Source organism: Thermobia domestica, chromosome 13 (assembly GCF_964235325.1).
Source record: "Thermobia domestica chromosome 13, izTheDome1.hap1.1, whole genome shotgun sequence".
NCBI classification, from domain to species: domain Eukaryota; kingdom Metazoa; phylum Arthropoda; class Insecta; order Zygentoma; family Lepismatidae; genus Thermobia; species Thermobia domestica.
Window position 1 is genome coordinate 965,687 of NC_137466.1, and position 16,316 is coordinate 982,002.

Below are 16,316 nucleotides of genomic sequence, written 5' to 3' on the forward strand. Positions count from 1 at the left end.
CGTGACGTTAGGCCCCGCCCACGCGGGAAATTCAAATTTTCAGGTCACGTGGTATGACGTCATGAGTCACCCCGCGGGGAAATCCCTCACTAATTTGTTCCCTTTTATGGGTAAAATGTGTGATTCTGATTGGTTGATAGCTGTCACGTGATTTTAGACCCTGCGATATTTGAAATTCGTTCCCTTTTACGGGTAAGATGAATCCTTTGGTACCACGATGCTGATTGGCTGATAGAGGTCACGTGATCTTAGGCTCAGGGATTTTTTAAAATTCGTTCCCTTTTATGGGTAAGATGAGTGGTTTGGTACCTTGAATTTGATTGGTTGATAGCGGTCACATGATCTTAGACCCTGGGTTTTGAAATTTGGGTATCCTCTTTGATGAGTACTTTGGTACTACGATACTGATTGGCTGATAGAGGTTACATGATCTTAGACCCGCTACACGCTGAACAGGTCACATGGTATGACGTCATGTTTTACCCTTGCGGGGAAATCCATCACTAATTCGTTTCCTTTTACGGGTAAGATGAGTGCTTTGGTACCTTGATTCTGATTGGATGATAGAGATCACGTGATTTTAGATCCTAGGATTTTTGAAATTAGGGTGTCCTTTCTGATGTATACTTTGGTATCTCGATTCTGATTGGTTGATAGAGGTCACATGATTTTAGACCCACCACACGGTGAACAGATTACATGGGAATACCCCTCACTCATTTGTTTCCTTTTCAGGTAAGATGAATGTTTTGGTACATCAATTTTGATTGGTTGATAGAAGTCACATGATCTTAGCACCCCCCACAGCCCATGAGTGAAATATAGAGCGATATGTCGGTGATCCTGGATTTTAGAATTTAGTTCCCTTTTATGGTTATCCTTAAAGTTCCCATGGAGGGTTCAACCCCATCCTTAAATAACCCTTTTATGGTATCATGATATTGTACTGAAGTTTACATTAAATATTATCATTCTCTTTGGCAGATAAGATGATTACCAGCTTTTTTTTTTTACCTTGATGGAGATCCTGTCCTTGAATTAGTAGCCTATGTCTCTGGAAGTAACAATGGTGAAAGAGGGGTGTCGCTTGTGGATTTCTTATAACACATTGTTGTGAGTTTAAGCGATTTTTTAAACGCTCAGTAAGCGCTTCATTAATGGAAACAGTGTTGCCAGATTTTTCTTACCTAAACTGCTCCGATTCTTTTCGAAACGGTTCCGCAGAGTGCAAGAAATTTTAAACTAAAAATTTTTCGAACTAAAAAAAATTTTAAAAAAAATTTCAAACAAAAAATTTTCGAACTAAAAATTTTGAAACAAAAAAAAAGTTTCAAACAAAAAATTTTCGAACCCAAAAAAATTTCGAACTAAAAAATTGAAAAAATTTTGTCGAACTAAAACATTTTTTAAAAACAAAGGTTTCGAACTAAAGATGTAAATCACATCTAAAAATTTTCAAATCAAACTTTTTATCGAACTAAACTTTTAAAATTTTCGAACTAGAAATTTAAACCAAGTTTTAGAAAAATCCTAAGAAATGTTTCTCCAGGAATCGAACTCAGGTCTTTCAAACCAAAGATGTGTATGCTAACCGCTTAAATGAATTCGGATTTAATCATGCTTGGTGGGTTTCGAACCATGGTCCTTGAAAAGAATACACTTATACTTTAAGAAAATAAATCTGACAGTGTAACGCTTCCGTTCGTGGATTAAAATAAAATGCTGATAGACTTCTTTGTGTGACGACATAGAAGCACATATGATTGAAAATGCAAACGTCAGCGGATGTTGTATTACTTTTGTTTTACTACGAAGGTGTCAGCATGATTCATGGAAAAAAAAGCAAACATTGACATTCTCGTATGGAATATGAGGAAAATGAAATGTCGTCACAGTTACGACAGGTAGTGACATGATCCTGGCAGAAGGGAATTGGCATCGGAATTGCGATACTATTGAGAAACGTGAATGACGTCACGATCGATTGTTACACATCGTTTTGGATCGTGATTCATGACAAAAGCAGCGAGCGTTTTGATTGGTTCGTTGTGATGTCATTTTATAAATTTCCTCGTTTCTGATTGGCTGATGATGACATCGTTTTCGCAGCGACCTAAATAAAAATCTAAATTTCATTTTTTCAAATCCTACACCGCTCTCAACCATCGTGTGAGAAGGTCTGTTCTTGAAAAGTGTCTTCATTTAAGAAGCTTTACTGCACCGACTTTTTGTTCATTGAATTTGAGGTAAGTTCAGTGAGATTTTATTTTTCACACAAGATTCGAAAATCATTTTTATTTTATATTTGTGGGCGGATCACGAATACACTGTTTTACTTTTAGTACGAAATATTTAGACTATGAAGGAATTAGTGGAATGGGAAAGTGAGAGTACGAATCAGGAACCTCCACACATTAAAACTAAGCACAAGAAATGATATTGTTTAGCGACCCTTCAGCGAGCACCCGTCGGGAATTGAACCATGGCCAGAAAATGTGTGCGCTTAGTTTTGAAAAGAATGCATTACAAAATTTCAGAAACTATGCCTGAGAACAATATGGTTCGATTCCCTTTGAAAGCATTAGCGGCCCCTTCAGCTTAACGTGATATTCGAGCAACCGTCCGGGATTGAACCAAGGCCAGAGGCGTGTACGTCAATCATTTAGCTTAGTTTTGAAAAGAATGTATGATAACGCATGAGAATATTAAATTTCAAAAAAGGCTTGACAGCGATCCGATGTGGGAAAGCAAACCCCACCGAGGATTGAACCAGAGCCTTCCACGTTAGAAAGCATGTACGCTAACCGCTTAGTCACAATAATAATAAAAAAAATACGCTATACAGATTTTGTTTCGACAATTACGTATGTGTATCGTTAATGGTTGATGAATCTCTTCAACTTGCAAACGCATCATTTAAAGGTCATTGTGAGTGGAAAAAAATGCTTACGCGTACTTTCTAACATCTCAGTACTGTTGAAACATTCATTCATTTCATGCATTCTTTTTTTATCACTATAGAATGGTAGGTCAGTTACATGCTGATGTAATGGTCTCGAGTTTGACAGCAATAAAACACACATTTCAGTAACATAATTATTTTAAAAAACTTTGATTTCTAGTACATGTGCTTTCATAATGAGATTCTGAACGTCACCGCCAGGAATCAAACTCAGGACCTTTACATGAATTGCTTAGTTAAGAATTTATCATGAATGTTATGATTTCCTGGACTAAGCGGTTAGCATACGTACCTTTGGCGTGGGAGACCAGGGTTCGATTCCCGGCGGGGAGCTCATGTGGTTCGGATTCCACGTTAATCAGTAGGTCCACGTCTCATATAGCCTCGCTGCTGAAAGGGACGCTAAACTAAAAAATCAAAAAATCAACTCAAATTCACGCTGCTCAATTCCTTTTTTCCCATTACATATTTGTTTTACCGTACCTGTTTGTTGTTTTCATTTTTAACCATGGCCGAATCGGGTTTTATACTGTTTGTAATGAAATCACTCGTCATTATAGACGATTTATGTACGTTTATGTATTATGAGGTGTGCACGTCAACCATTTAGCTTAGTTTTGAAAAGAATGTATGATAACGCATGAGAATATTAAATTTCAGAAAAGGCTTGACATGCCCCCGACGTGGAAATGCAAACCCACCGAGGATTGAACCAGGGCCTTCCACGTCCGAAGCATGTACGCTAACCGCTTAGTCACAATAATAATAATAAAAAAATACGCTATACAGATTTTGTTTCGACAATTACGTATGTGTATCGTTAATGTTCGATGAGTCTCTTCAACTTGCAAACGCATCATTTAAAGGTCGTTGTGAGTAGAAAAAATGCTTACGCGTACTTTGTCACATCTCAGCACTGATGAAACATTCATTTATTTTATGCATTCTTTTTATCACTATAGAATGGTAGGTCAGTTACATGCTGATGTAATGCTCTCGAGTTTGACAGCAATAAAACACTCATTTCAGTAACATAATTATTTTTTTAAAAAAAACTTTGATTTCTAGTACACGTGCTTTCATAATGAGATTCTGAACGTCACCGCCAGGAATCAAACTCAGGACCTTTACATGAATTGCTTAGTTAAGAATTTATCATGAATGTTATGATTTCCTGTTTATCAGGTGATTAAGATTTTTTCTTTCTTCTTTTCTTTTGTAGTAAATTCACGCTGCTCAATTCCTTTTTTCCCATTACATATTTGTTTTACCGTACCTGTTTGTTTGTTTTCTCCTTTTATTAACATGGCCGAATCGGGTTTTACTGTGCGCAATGAAATCACTCGTCATTATAGACGATTTAACATTGAGGGCAGAATGCTCGAAGTTCAATTTAATGCACCGCCCGTAGGAACCGATATCATACAGTATGTACATAATAGTTTCCAAGCAATGCTGGACCATTTGTTAGCCAATGTCGACGATGAGGCGATGGTTGGTTTATCGGTAATATCGCCACGCAACACGAATAAACCATTTTGGGTGAGTTTTCGCCAAGCACGAAACTTGACACTGGAAACGATGTGGGCCTCGTTCGAAAGAGTGTTACAAAGTAACAATGCATTTCTCCTGCACGAGCCATTCACCATGCATTTTCATCGTGTGGATATTCCACGTGGCTACGGCGGTGGTTTGCGGCAAGGAGTACTTCAAAATGAAGAATTATTACGTTGCAAAAAAGGGATTGTACGTGTAAAAAATCAAGATTCAAGGTGTTTGGCGTACGCCCTTGTTATTGCTATTGGCCTGAAAAAATACAAGAATGTAGATGTAAAACGACATAAGCAATATAAAAATCAATCGAAATGTATTGTGGACGATGAAGTCGATGCGTTATGTTCAAATGCAGGAGTCAATTTGGATCATGGTGCCAGTGTAAATGAAATTCGACAATTCCAGTCATACCTCAAAGAATATAAAATTACAGTGTATACTAGTTTCACAGGCCGTGACATCATGTACGAGGGGCCCAACGATGAAAATCGCACTCCCATAAATTTGATTTGTTTGGCTGGCCACTTTGACATCATTCAATCTTTAACTGCTTGTTTTGCAACCAAGTTCTACTGTGAAGCGTGCCATAAAAAGTATAGTAAACGTAATGAGCATGTGAAAAATTGTCCTGTAACATGCTCCAAATGTTTACAGAGACCACTATGCGACAAGAACCAAACGCCGATATTATGCAAAGACTGCAATCGTCAATTTTACGGCGAAGAATGTTTTAACAATCATCGTAATATTGTATATCATCATGGGGAACCTGTATGCAAAATGGTGAAGCAATGTACTAGATGCTACAGAGTATATTCCTTTGTACGAAGTGGAGAACGCATTCATGATTGTAATGAGATCTTTTGCAATGTTTGTAAGAAGATTGTTCCGGGATCACATCAATGTTTTATGCTTCCTGATCGACAATGTTTGAAACCTGGTGTTCCTTCACTCATGCACGCAAAGAAAGCCTTATTGATATTCTATGATATAGAATCTATGCAGGACACGAATATTGGCGATAATACGTATGTACACATTCCAAATTTATTGGTTGCACAACAAGTATGTTATGCATGTGTTGAAAACAATAATATCCAGCAGTCTTGCAGTACGTGTGGTCAGCGCCAGCATATTTTCCAAGGAGAGGATCCAGTTTATAATTTTCTCCAGTACTTGCGGGAACGTCGTCCCAATATAAATAGGATTTTCTGTGTCGCGCACAACGCTAAGGGATACGATGGGCATTTTATCCTAAAGACCATGGTAGAACAATGCCAATGGAGACCTGACGTCATATTAAATGGAACCAAGATACTGAGTTTAACGTTGAATAATCTGACGTTCATTGACTCGTTGAACTTCCTACCTATGGCATTAAGTAAATTGTCAAAAGCGTTCAATTTACCCGCAACCAAAGGCTACTTCCCGCATTTCTTCAACACCAAGGAGAATCAATCGTATATTGGACCACTTCCAGAAACAAAGTATTATGGTGCAGATGAAATGGCCGTCGAAGACAGGAACAAGTTCATGCAGTGGTACAACGATCATCGTAATGACACGTTTGATTTCCAGAAAGAAATTCTCAAGTATTGTATTCAAGATGTCAATGTACTGCGACAAGCATGCGTTTCGTTTATGACGTCATTTGAAACAGAAACCAAAGTGAATCCCTTCTTGGAGACGATCACGATTGCAAGTGCTTCCAATTTAGTATTCCGCCGGAATTTCCTTAAACCCAATACCATTGGAATTCTACCGGCACATGGCTATCGATGGAGAAGTACCCAATCGATCGCTGCAATGCAATGGCTGGCCTACATTGAAAAAACCGAAGAAAAACAAATCTTACATGCGGCCCGACAAAAAGAAGTGTTTATTGCGGGATTCCATGTTGATGGCTACTACCAAGATCCTGAGACGTTAGAGGAGCACGTCTACGAGCATGCCGGCTGCTTTTATCACGGGTGTAAAGTATGTTTTACTACAGGCCGTAATCAGCCCATCTACAGCAATCCAGAAGACGCCATGGAATTCCGTTATGAACGAACGCAAAGAAAAAATGCAAGACTGCGTGAATTGGGGTACATTGTACATGAAATGTGGGAGTGTGAATTTAATCAGTTCTTAAAACAAAATCCTGCAATGGCGACGTATCTGAAGAATCACCCGTACATGAACCGCAGACCATTAAATCCAAGAGATAGTTTTTTTGGAGGAAGGACCAATTGCGTGAAATTGTACCACCAAGTCGATGAAAAAGCAGGAGAAGTAATAAAATATTACGATATTGTCTCGCTTTATCCTTACATAAATAAGTGTGCTAAATACCCTGTAGGCCATCCACGAATTTATCTACAGGGTGATGAAAATATACCACCAATAAATAAAGTCAATGGTCTAATCAAAATGTCGATATTACCAAGTCGCCATCTTTATCATGGTCTCCTGCCTTACCGATGTAACAAGAAACTACTCTTTCCACTGTGTGCTGCGTGTGCCGAAGAAATGAACCCAGACCCTACAGCAACGTGTACACACAACGACCAGGAGCGGTGCCTTACTGGAACATGGGTATCATATGAAATACAGAAAGCAGTAGAATTAGGATATCAACCAGTGGAAATTTTTGAAATTTGGGATTATGACATTGAACAATATGATCCCATCACGAAAACAGGTGGCTTGTTCACGGAATATATCAATACATTTTTAAAATCAAAAATGGAAGCGTCTGGCTGGCCTAGTTCCTGTGTGACCGAAGAAGACAAATCAAAATTCATACAAACCGTCCTGGAGCGTGAAGGTATTGCATTGGATCCGTCCAAAATTGAAAATAATCCTGCACGAAGAAGTTTATCTAAGCTTTGTGGGAACTCATTATGGGGAAAGCTTTGCCAGCGTACAAACTTTAGCCAGACCACAATTATTGATCGGCCGGAAGAATTTTATGAAAAACTCACTTCCCCCGACATTAAACTCCATCAAATTGTACCCATCAATGATACGATGTTGTATGCGTTCTGGGAGTACAATGAACATGTGCCTGTTCAAAACCGAAACACCAATGTCGTGTTAGGTGCATTTACAACATGTCAGGCACGTCTGGAACTGTACAAGTACCTGAAAATGTTGCAGGAACGTGTTTTATATTTCGACACGGATTCTGTGATATTTACAGAAAAGCCCGGGGAGCCAACCATTGAACCTTCTACGTACTTGGGATGCTTATCGGATGAGATGGAGTCTTATGGACCACGAGCATACATCAAGACATTTGTCAGTGGAGGACCAAAAAATTACAGCCTAGAAATATACAATCCGGATACCAACGTCACCAGCTACATATGTAAAATTAGAGGATTTACATTAAACTACAATGCAGGACAACAATTAAATTTCAATACGCTAAAAGAAATGATTACAAATCAATGCCGTGGACAAGTCACCATCACTATCCCCCATAAGATATGCAGGACTAAAGACCATACCATCGTCACACGAAAGGAAGAAAAAATGTACAGTATCCGATACACAAAACGTCGATTTAAAGAACTCAATTCCTACGATACGGTTCCGTACGGGTACGTTAAAAAACAGAAGATGGAACTGGAAAAAGAAGATGAAGAAGAAAAAACTGTAAATACCCAATAAGGCCGCCATTTCTTTTTTCCTTTTCTTCTTTCCCTTCCTTAACCACAAAGCAGCAACACCAAGAAGAAAATGAAGTACCCACAAGAGTTCATAAACCATCAACAACACCATCAGTGGAAGAAATGCAGAATCTCGTACCCAAGGGGGAACCTTGACCATAAAGGTGCAACAGCTAGAAAAATGCAGTACCCAGAAAAAGTTCGTAAACATCCATCAGTGGATGAAATGGTGTTATCTCGTACCCGAGGAGGAAGGTGAGCCTAAACAGATCCATCATTTACGAGTAAGTTTTATTTCTCTCTTATCAATATTTACTCATTTTTTATTGTTTCAGGGAAAAAAAAGAGAATTCATAAAGTAATCCGTCGTTTCTTCTTTTTCTTTACAGGATACGTCTACAACATTCGAAGATGATGATACGTCCAACATATTCATTAAACTAGATCCTGTATTTATTATGTTAATAAACTTGTATGAGAAGAGCACGTACCTTTCGTTAAAATACAACAAGTTGAAAAAAATATGTTTTATTATTTCTTGAAACCCTGAACACTTGTTTTCAAATAAATGGTAATCTTGAAAATTTAAGGTGGAAAATATATCCAAGATTTGGTTTACATGATTTTGTTCGAAAAATTAATTAAAGAATTTTTTAGTGTCCAAAATTTGGTTTTTAATTTAGTTCAAAATTGATTTGAAAACTTTCAAATGTGGTTTACAACTTTAGTTCGAAACTTGTTTTTAAAAATTGGTTCGAAAATTTTTTGTTTAAATTTTTTTCGTTCGAAAAATTTTTGTTTAATTTTTTTAGTTTGAAATTTATTTGTAATTTTTGTTTCGAAATTTTTTTTGTTCGAAAAATTTTTGTTTGAAACTTTTTTGTTTCAAAATTTTTAGTAACCAACTTTTTTTTGGTTCGAAAATTTTTAGTTTTGAAATTTTTTTTTAGTTCGAAAAATTTTTAGTTTAAAATTTCTTGCACTCTGCGGAACCGTTTCGAAAAGAATCGGAACAGTTTAGGTAAGAAAAATCTGGCAACACTGTTTCCATTAATGAAGCGCTTACTGAGCGTTTAAAAAATCGCTTAAACTCACAACAATGTGTTATAAGAAATCTACAAGCGACACCCCTCTTTCACCATTGTTACTTCCAGAGACATAGGCTACTAATTCAAGGACAGGATCTCCATCAAGGTAAGAAAGCTGGTAATCATCTTATCTGCCAAAGAGAATGATAATATTTAATGTAAACTTCAGTACAATATCATGATACCATAAAAGGGTTATTTAAGGATGGGGTTGAACCCTCCACGGGAACTTTAAGGTACCAAAAAGGGGAACTAAATTCTAAAATCCAGGATCACCGACATATCGCTCTATATTTCACTCATGGGCTGTGGGGGGTGCTAAGATCATGTGACTTCTATCAACCAATCAAAATTGATGTACCAAAACATTCATCTTACCTGTAAAAGGAAACAAATGAGTGAGGGGTATTCCCATGTAATCTGTTCACCGTGTGGTGGGTCTGAAATCATGTGACCTCTATCAACCAATCAGAATCGAGATACCAAAGTATACATCAGAAAGGACACCCTAATTTCAAAAATCCTAGGATCTAAAATCACGTGATCTCTATCATCCAATCAGAATCAAGGTACCAAAGCACTCATCTTACCCGTAAAAGGAAACGAATTAGTGATGGATTTCCCCGCAAGGGTAAAACATGACGTCATACCATGTGACCTGTTCAGCGTGTAGCGGGTCTAAGATCATGTAACCTCTATCAGCCAATCAGTATCGTAGTACCAAAGTACTCATCAAAGAGGATACCCAAATTTCAAAACCCAGGGTCTAAGATCATGTGACCGCTATCAACCAATCAAATTCAAGGTACCAAACCACTCATCTTACCCATAAAAGGGAACGAATTTTAAAAAATCCCTGAGCCTAAGATCACGTGACCTCTATCAGCCAATCAGCATCGTGGTACCAAAGGATTCATCTTACCCGTAAAAGGGAACGAATTTCAAATATCGCAGGGTCTAAAATCACGTGACAGCTATCAACCAATCAGAATCACACATTTTACCCATAAAAGGGAACAAATTAGTGAGGGATTTCCCCGCGGGGTGACTCATGACGTCATACCACGTGACCTGAAAATTTGAATTTCCCGCGTGGGCGGGGCCTAACGTCACGTGACCTCTCTCAGCCAATCAGAATCGAGAAAATTTTTGCTGACTCGGCTAGCCATACGCGGGGGCCTACTACTGCTGTCATATGAAATTATCCCACGGCCTTTCACGTAGTTTTAGTTATATTTATTGCAGACTCTTGACTGGAAGATATTACGTTTGGAAATAGAATTCATTTGCTGAGCAAACCTGAATCTTATTGAAAATGAACTTGGATCCATATTGCTCTGAACGCCTCAAATATTACTTTTCTTCAATGAATTATTGACTTAAAAAACAACCAATTACATAGGCTTGCAGAAAATATTCTACAGTTAGCACAATATGAAGTGTGCTTCAAACTATCATTACTTTTCGAAAATTTATTATTTTAAGATGATTTTATTAGCATGAGTGTTATGAAATAGTAATCAAATTTTTGCAACTAAAAATCACACCCGCTTCCACGAAACGCGATCTTAGCCCCTAAGAGCATAATTAGGAAATATTCAGAAGCAGTAACTCCGAAATGACTTGCTTTAAGGCTAAAATAACCGCACAAACGTATTTCTGGTAAAGTTCTAGACTTAAAATATGTAACATGACTCCATTTGTATTTGAAGTTTTGAATTCCAATCAAAGATGGCAGCCATGATGCTTGATAGCACTATCTGATGTGTCAGACCACTTCAAAGTTTCATCATTCTCCCTCAACCTGTTCTCAACGCACAAGGGTGGTGAGAACTTTTAGTTCACCATACATATTGATAGATTGAGTGAAATCTCCACAGTAGGTAGATTTGAAAATCTACCTAAAAAGCTAATTACAACCAAGAAAGTACTTATGAGAATCCCTAGCAAGAGGGTGTAATAGAAAGAGGTCGGGGTATGAAATAAGTTGAGAATAAGTTACTAATGAAATAAGTTACTAATGAAATAAGTTACTAATCTATACTGAAATATTCTGTACCCAGCACAGTGTTATAAATCAGGATAATATAAATGAAAAGGTCGGTTGCTAGTAAAGAGCAAAAGGTCCTAAGAAATAAGTTATTACATGATTTTGAAACATGTTAAAAATCGTGTTTTAAACTGTTCAAAATGTTTAGAACGTGTTTTTTTCCATCTGTGTTTTAAAACATGTTTAAAACATTTTGAACATCTTTTTTTATGTTTTAAACACGTTTTGTTCTTTTTTTTAATAAAACTGTATTTTTTCCACCCCTAATGTGGTGCCTAACTAATATAAAACAAAACCATGTACCAACTTGGTCACCAGGTTGGAATTTCCGATCGCCAGGTCACCATTGGTGACTGAATATTTCAGTTTGGCGATAGACATTTGCATAAATTATATTTTTCCAAAAAAAAAAAAAAAAACTATGATCTTGTTGCTGGATTCAGACTTGAGGTTTCGTGGCATGCCTGTAATATATAGACGTCATTACATATACCGGCATGAAGAGGTCAGAAATGTGGTGTTTGAAGCGAATAACTGACAATGTACAGGGCCAAATGAACACATTCTCACACCCCTTCAGCCCCTTCCCCTTCCGTCAAACAAAATATATTCATAGTTCTTGTGTTGTTGTAAAGGCGAACCTGTCCTTTGCCCTGTCGCTTTGTAAAGTATAGCGATCTTTATTCTTTGGACAATGGACTATATGCGTATCATATTTCGATGATATTCAGCCAGTAGTTACGGAGAAATAAAACAGAACATACAAGGCAAGCCGAGCCGACCCTATCGCCGGCCGAGCTCGGTCATTACATGTAGTGGCCTTTATTCCTTAGATGATTGGGTATTTGCGCATCAAGTTTGGTTTAAATTTAGCTGGTAGTTACCGAGGAATAAAGTGCTACATACACACATACATAATTACAGTACATCTGGAGTAAAAGTACATCATCCGGTCGGCTTACGCCGGGAACTAAAAAGAAAAGTCCTAACATCAGGATCACAAATAGAACATACTGTATGTAAGCGGAATCTACTTTCAACATCGCAACACTAATGAGGGGGGGGGGCTGGAGCCGGGAGATCCTCCCTGGCTACGCCACTGTCAGACATGACCCACAGGTTAAGGGAATGTCTTCCCATCATCAGACGCTTCAGAAACTTCATAAGATAACATGTAAAATTTAAATCATATATATCTTAGAAAATACTGCATTTAGGAACTTGTAATTTTGTACAAAGATGGTAATTTTGTTGCCAAAGAGTAATACAATTCAGATGACTGTCACAATTTTGCACCTAATTACTTGGAATAATTGTAATGCATTCTTCCGTATTGAGTTACTGCAGGTAAAGAGTCAAAAGACCACTTGCAAATCTCATGAATTACTATGGATGACATTCTTTGAAGAACAAATGCTGAGGAGGGATGTATTATGACAATTTGAAAAGTGAAACCCGTGTCTACCCCTCCAGTTTCATAATCATTTACGCCTTGAGTAGTCTCCCTTCCCACTCCCACCCCCACTTCCCTAATGAGTTCCCACAACTTTACGACGGCAACTATCTGAACTTGCTTTTTCAGCGGAAGTTGGTGTGATTCACATGTCAACAAAATACTTCGTAGAACAAAGATAATGATCTTTGAAACCTCAGTATGGAATGTCTTTCCAATTGCTTTTCTACATCTTTTGTTGCTTGAAACGGATGAATTCTCCTTCGAAGCAATAGCTTTAATCTCTTCCACTCACAAATGTACAACCAAAAAAAGTCTAAATATTTCTTATATATTTGACTATTTCTTTTGTTTTCTGGAAGGATAGATTTCTTTTCATTTTATAATATTTATCACAAAAACACGTAGTACAATGTTTCTGTGATTAGAATGGATTAATTTTGTGCAGGGATGGCAAAAATCAAGTTTTCGTTGTAAGTTTTTTGAATAACTAGAGTTTGGTTTACCAAAACTCCATTACATATTTACCATATTCGCGTGAGTCCGTGTGTGACAAAAATAAATAAATAAATAAAGCATTTCATGGATCATCACCAAATTTGGTAAAAATACAAAGAGTCAAGAATTAGGAATTGAGTTTGTTATTAAAATAGACTTCTCAAATCGAAAGTGGTTTAAATAAACCATTTCCGGTTTGATCATTCACCATCATAGATCGAAAAACGCAATACGTATTAAGATCCGGGTTTCTGTTTCATAAGAACATATTTAATCACTATTATTAACTCCCTACTAAAACCGGAAGCGGTTCATCTCCCTACTAAAACCGGAAGCGGTTCATCTCCCTACTAAAACCGGAAGCGGTTCATTCAACTATAATTTCTCGTTTCAATAAATATTGGTCTACATAGAGCAAGAGCGGTAAAAGATAGATGAAAGCAGTTTTCTCCAATCGAATAGCTCTTAAGTGTCTCAAAAGTACAGTGGGGTAGTCAGGGGACTCACCCGGCTCATTCTCCCCCCATTATTGTTGTAATGTTGAAAGTGGATTCTCCTTACATGAAGTATGTTCCATTTGTAAAATTAGAACTTTTCTTTTTAGTTTCCTCAGTAAGCATAAGGGAGTTTGTAGTTTTACTTCAGATGTAGCAGAGTTGGCGTGGGTCAATGAAAACCTGACCCACGACCCACTGACCCACCACCCACTGTGATCCACGACCAACTGACCCACCACCCACCATGACCCACGACTCACCATGACCCACCACCCACAGTGACCCACTCTGACCCACCACCCACCATGACTAACTCTGACCCACCACCCGCGGTGACCCACTCTGACCCACCACCCACCGTAACCTACTGACCCACCATGAACCACTCTCATACACTTTGACCTACTCTGACTCACTAAAATCCATCGTTATCAACTCTGAACACGATCCACGGCCTCTTCTGAACTGACTAAAGAGTTTACACTTGTAATAAAACAAGACTGTGAAATTGTCACTAATTGGAGTTTGAATTTCTAGTCAATCGCTCAAGCACCACTCTGTTACAATAACGGTGGATCTGACCTTTACGATATAAAATGGTAAAGTGTTTGTCAGTGTGGAAATTGAAACAGTTCGAGGTGGGGGAAATTAGTGTGTGCCTAAAATATACTTGCACTAAGAGAGTATTCTTTCAAGTGTTAATTTCTGAACGCATTCCACAAGAAACTTATATTCGCAGAAAAATACCCCTGTACAATATGGAAAAGGTTATGGTTTCTCAGTTCACAGTATTTTTCTCACAAAAGACTTGAAAAATCAGTTGTTCATAGGGTATAAAGGTGCTTGAGTGTTCTGGACATTGGACCCGTTAGAGATATACAGTTAATTTCAGCAAGACTCAAAGACTCTTTCCAGTTTTTTTCGAACTCCTCGACTGAGTTTGGAATTTCGGTAAAATAACCCACTACACCCTTCGTAACTAAAACTGCATTGCCCAGTGTGCTCTCCATATTTTGTAGATAATCTGACAATCTCTGACAATCTTTTCAACTTTCCAAGAAAAAGTGTGAACAAGTTGAGTTGGAACACAAACTAAAAATTAACTTCACTCAATAGACGTCTTGCTTCAGAATAGCGACTGCAATTTTCATTACTTATCTCAGCAAGTGTTAGAATAACTGCCCTAAACGTTCTCTTTATAGCCACACAAGCTGCAACCTAAGATAAACGGGTAAAAAATATTTTGTTAGTGGTTCAGAAGACACTTATTGCCATAAATAATACTATATATTGAATACCATACAAAGATAGTACATTAGAAACCGTCATTTTCTGTGTAGTATCACTGACGACACCTCAGCAATATACGAAGGATGCGATGACCGATTAGTGGAAGCTCATTATGATGATGTGCAGTGTCCTATCCGAAGGTCGATCTTTGACCCGAAAGTCCCTGGGCAAAGTGAACAAATGATGGCTTGCCATAACCTTCCATGGAACAATGGTAACGTCCTAAGAACGGGACCTAGAGTAGGATCCAAATAACATATTTCCACTGGGAATCAAATCCGGAACTCACCGGGGACACTGGAAGGTCAATAGGAGTAACATTATTTCGCATCTGTTTATTTTCATGGTAACTGTTCGGACAAAATGTGGACCAGTAATAATCTTCGATAACTACAGCGGGAAGCGCGCGTTAATCCGAATATTTGCTTAAGCTGTTCGGGTTATTAAATTGTTTGGCGTAAAAAGGGAGTTCTCAAAGTCACAAATCCAGTTACAAACGAATATTTGTCAAGGTTTAGTTCTAATCCCAAACATGTACAGTACCGTATATGTAGTTAAAAATTCAAAAGTCATTTGAAACAGTCTTGTATTCAAGAAAAGTGGCCTGATCTAGTCCAATAATTCACAACAACTGTTTCTGTTTGAGCAACCAGTCTAAAAAATATCAACCCCGCCGGCAAATTGTCATTCGGACAAGGGCAGGGTTCAGATTACGGTGGGTTTGAATTAACGTGAGAAGCCTGTATTGCTAATGGAGAAACAAAATACGAAAATGTGTAATTAAATGAGCTCGAATAAAAGCAAGCCACCTTTACTCATGTCCAATAGAACAAGCTACCAATCATGCTTACACCATACGAGGGAAAACGATATTGGCAATTCTAGCCATGCTAACTTTATTGGTACACAGCAATTTGCGAATTATCTGGGGATAATGGGGAAATTCCCCTTTAAATCTAGATACACCATGTAAGTTTTTTTTTTTCGTTTTACTTTCTCCTGGAGTACAAACTGGAATTAGAAAGGACGGTTTACATGGATTGTGATGTCAAATAATGGACTTCAAGAGTAAACAAACCATGTAAAAAAACTTTTTATGAGTCTACAAATATTACCACTGCCGTGTCTTTATATATTACAGTTATGAATTTTCACGCGCCAAAACCTTAATACATTCTTTGCCAATAAAGGAAACTTTCACTGTCATAATACTAGATATAGGGATAATCTCCACATTCAAAATCACCGTACAGCATTGTTTCAAAACG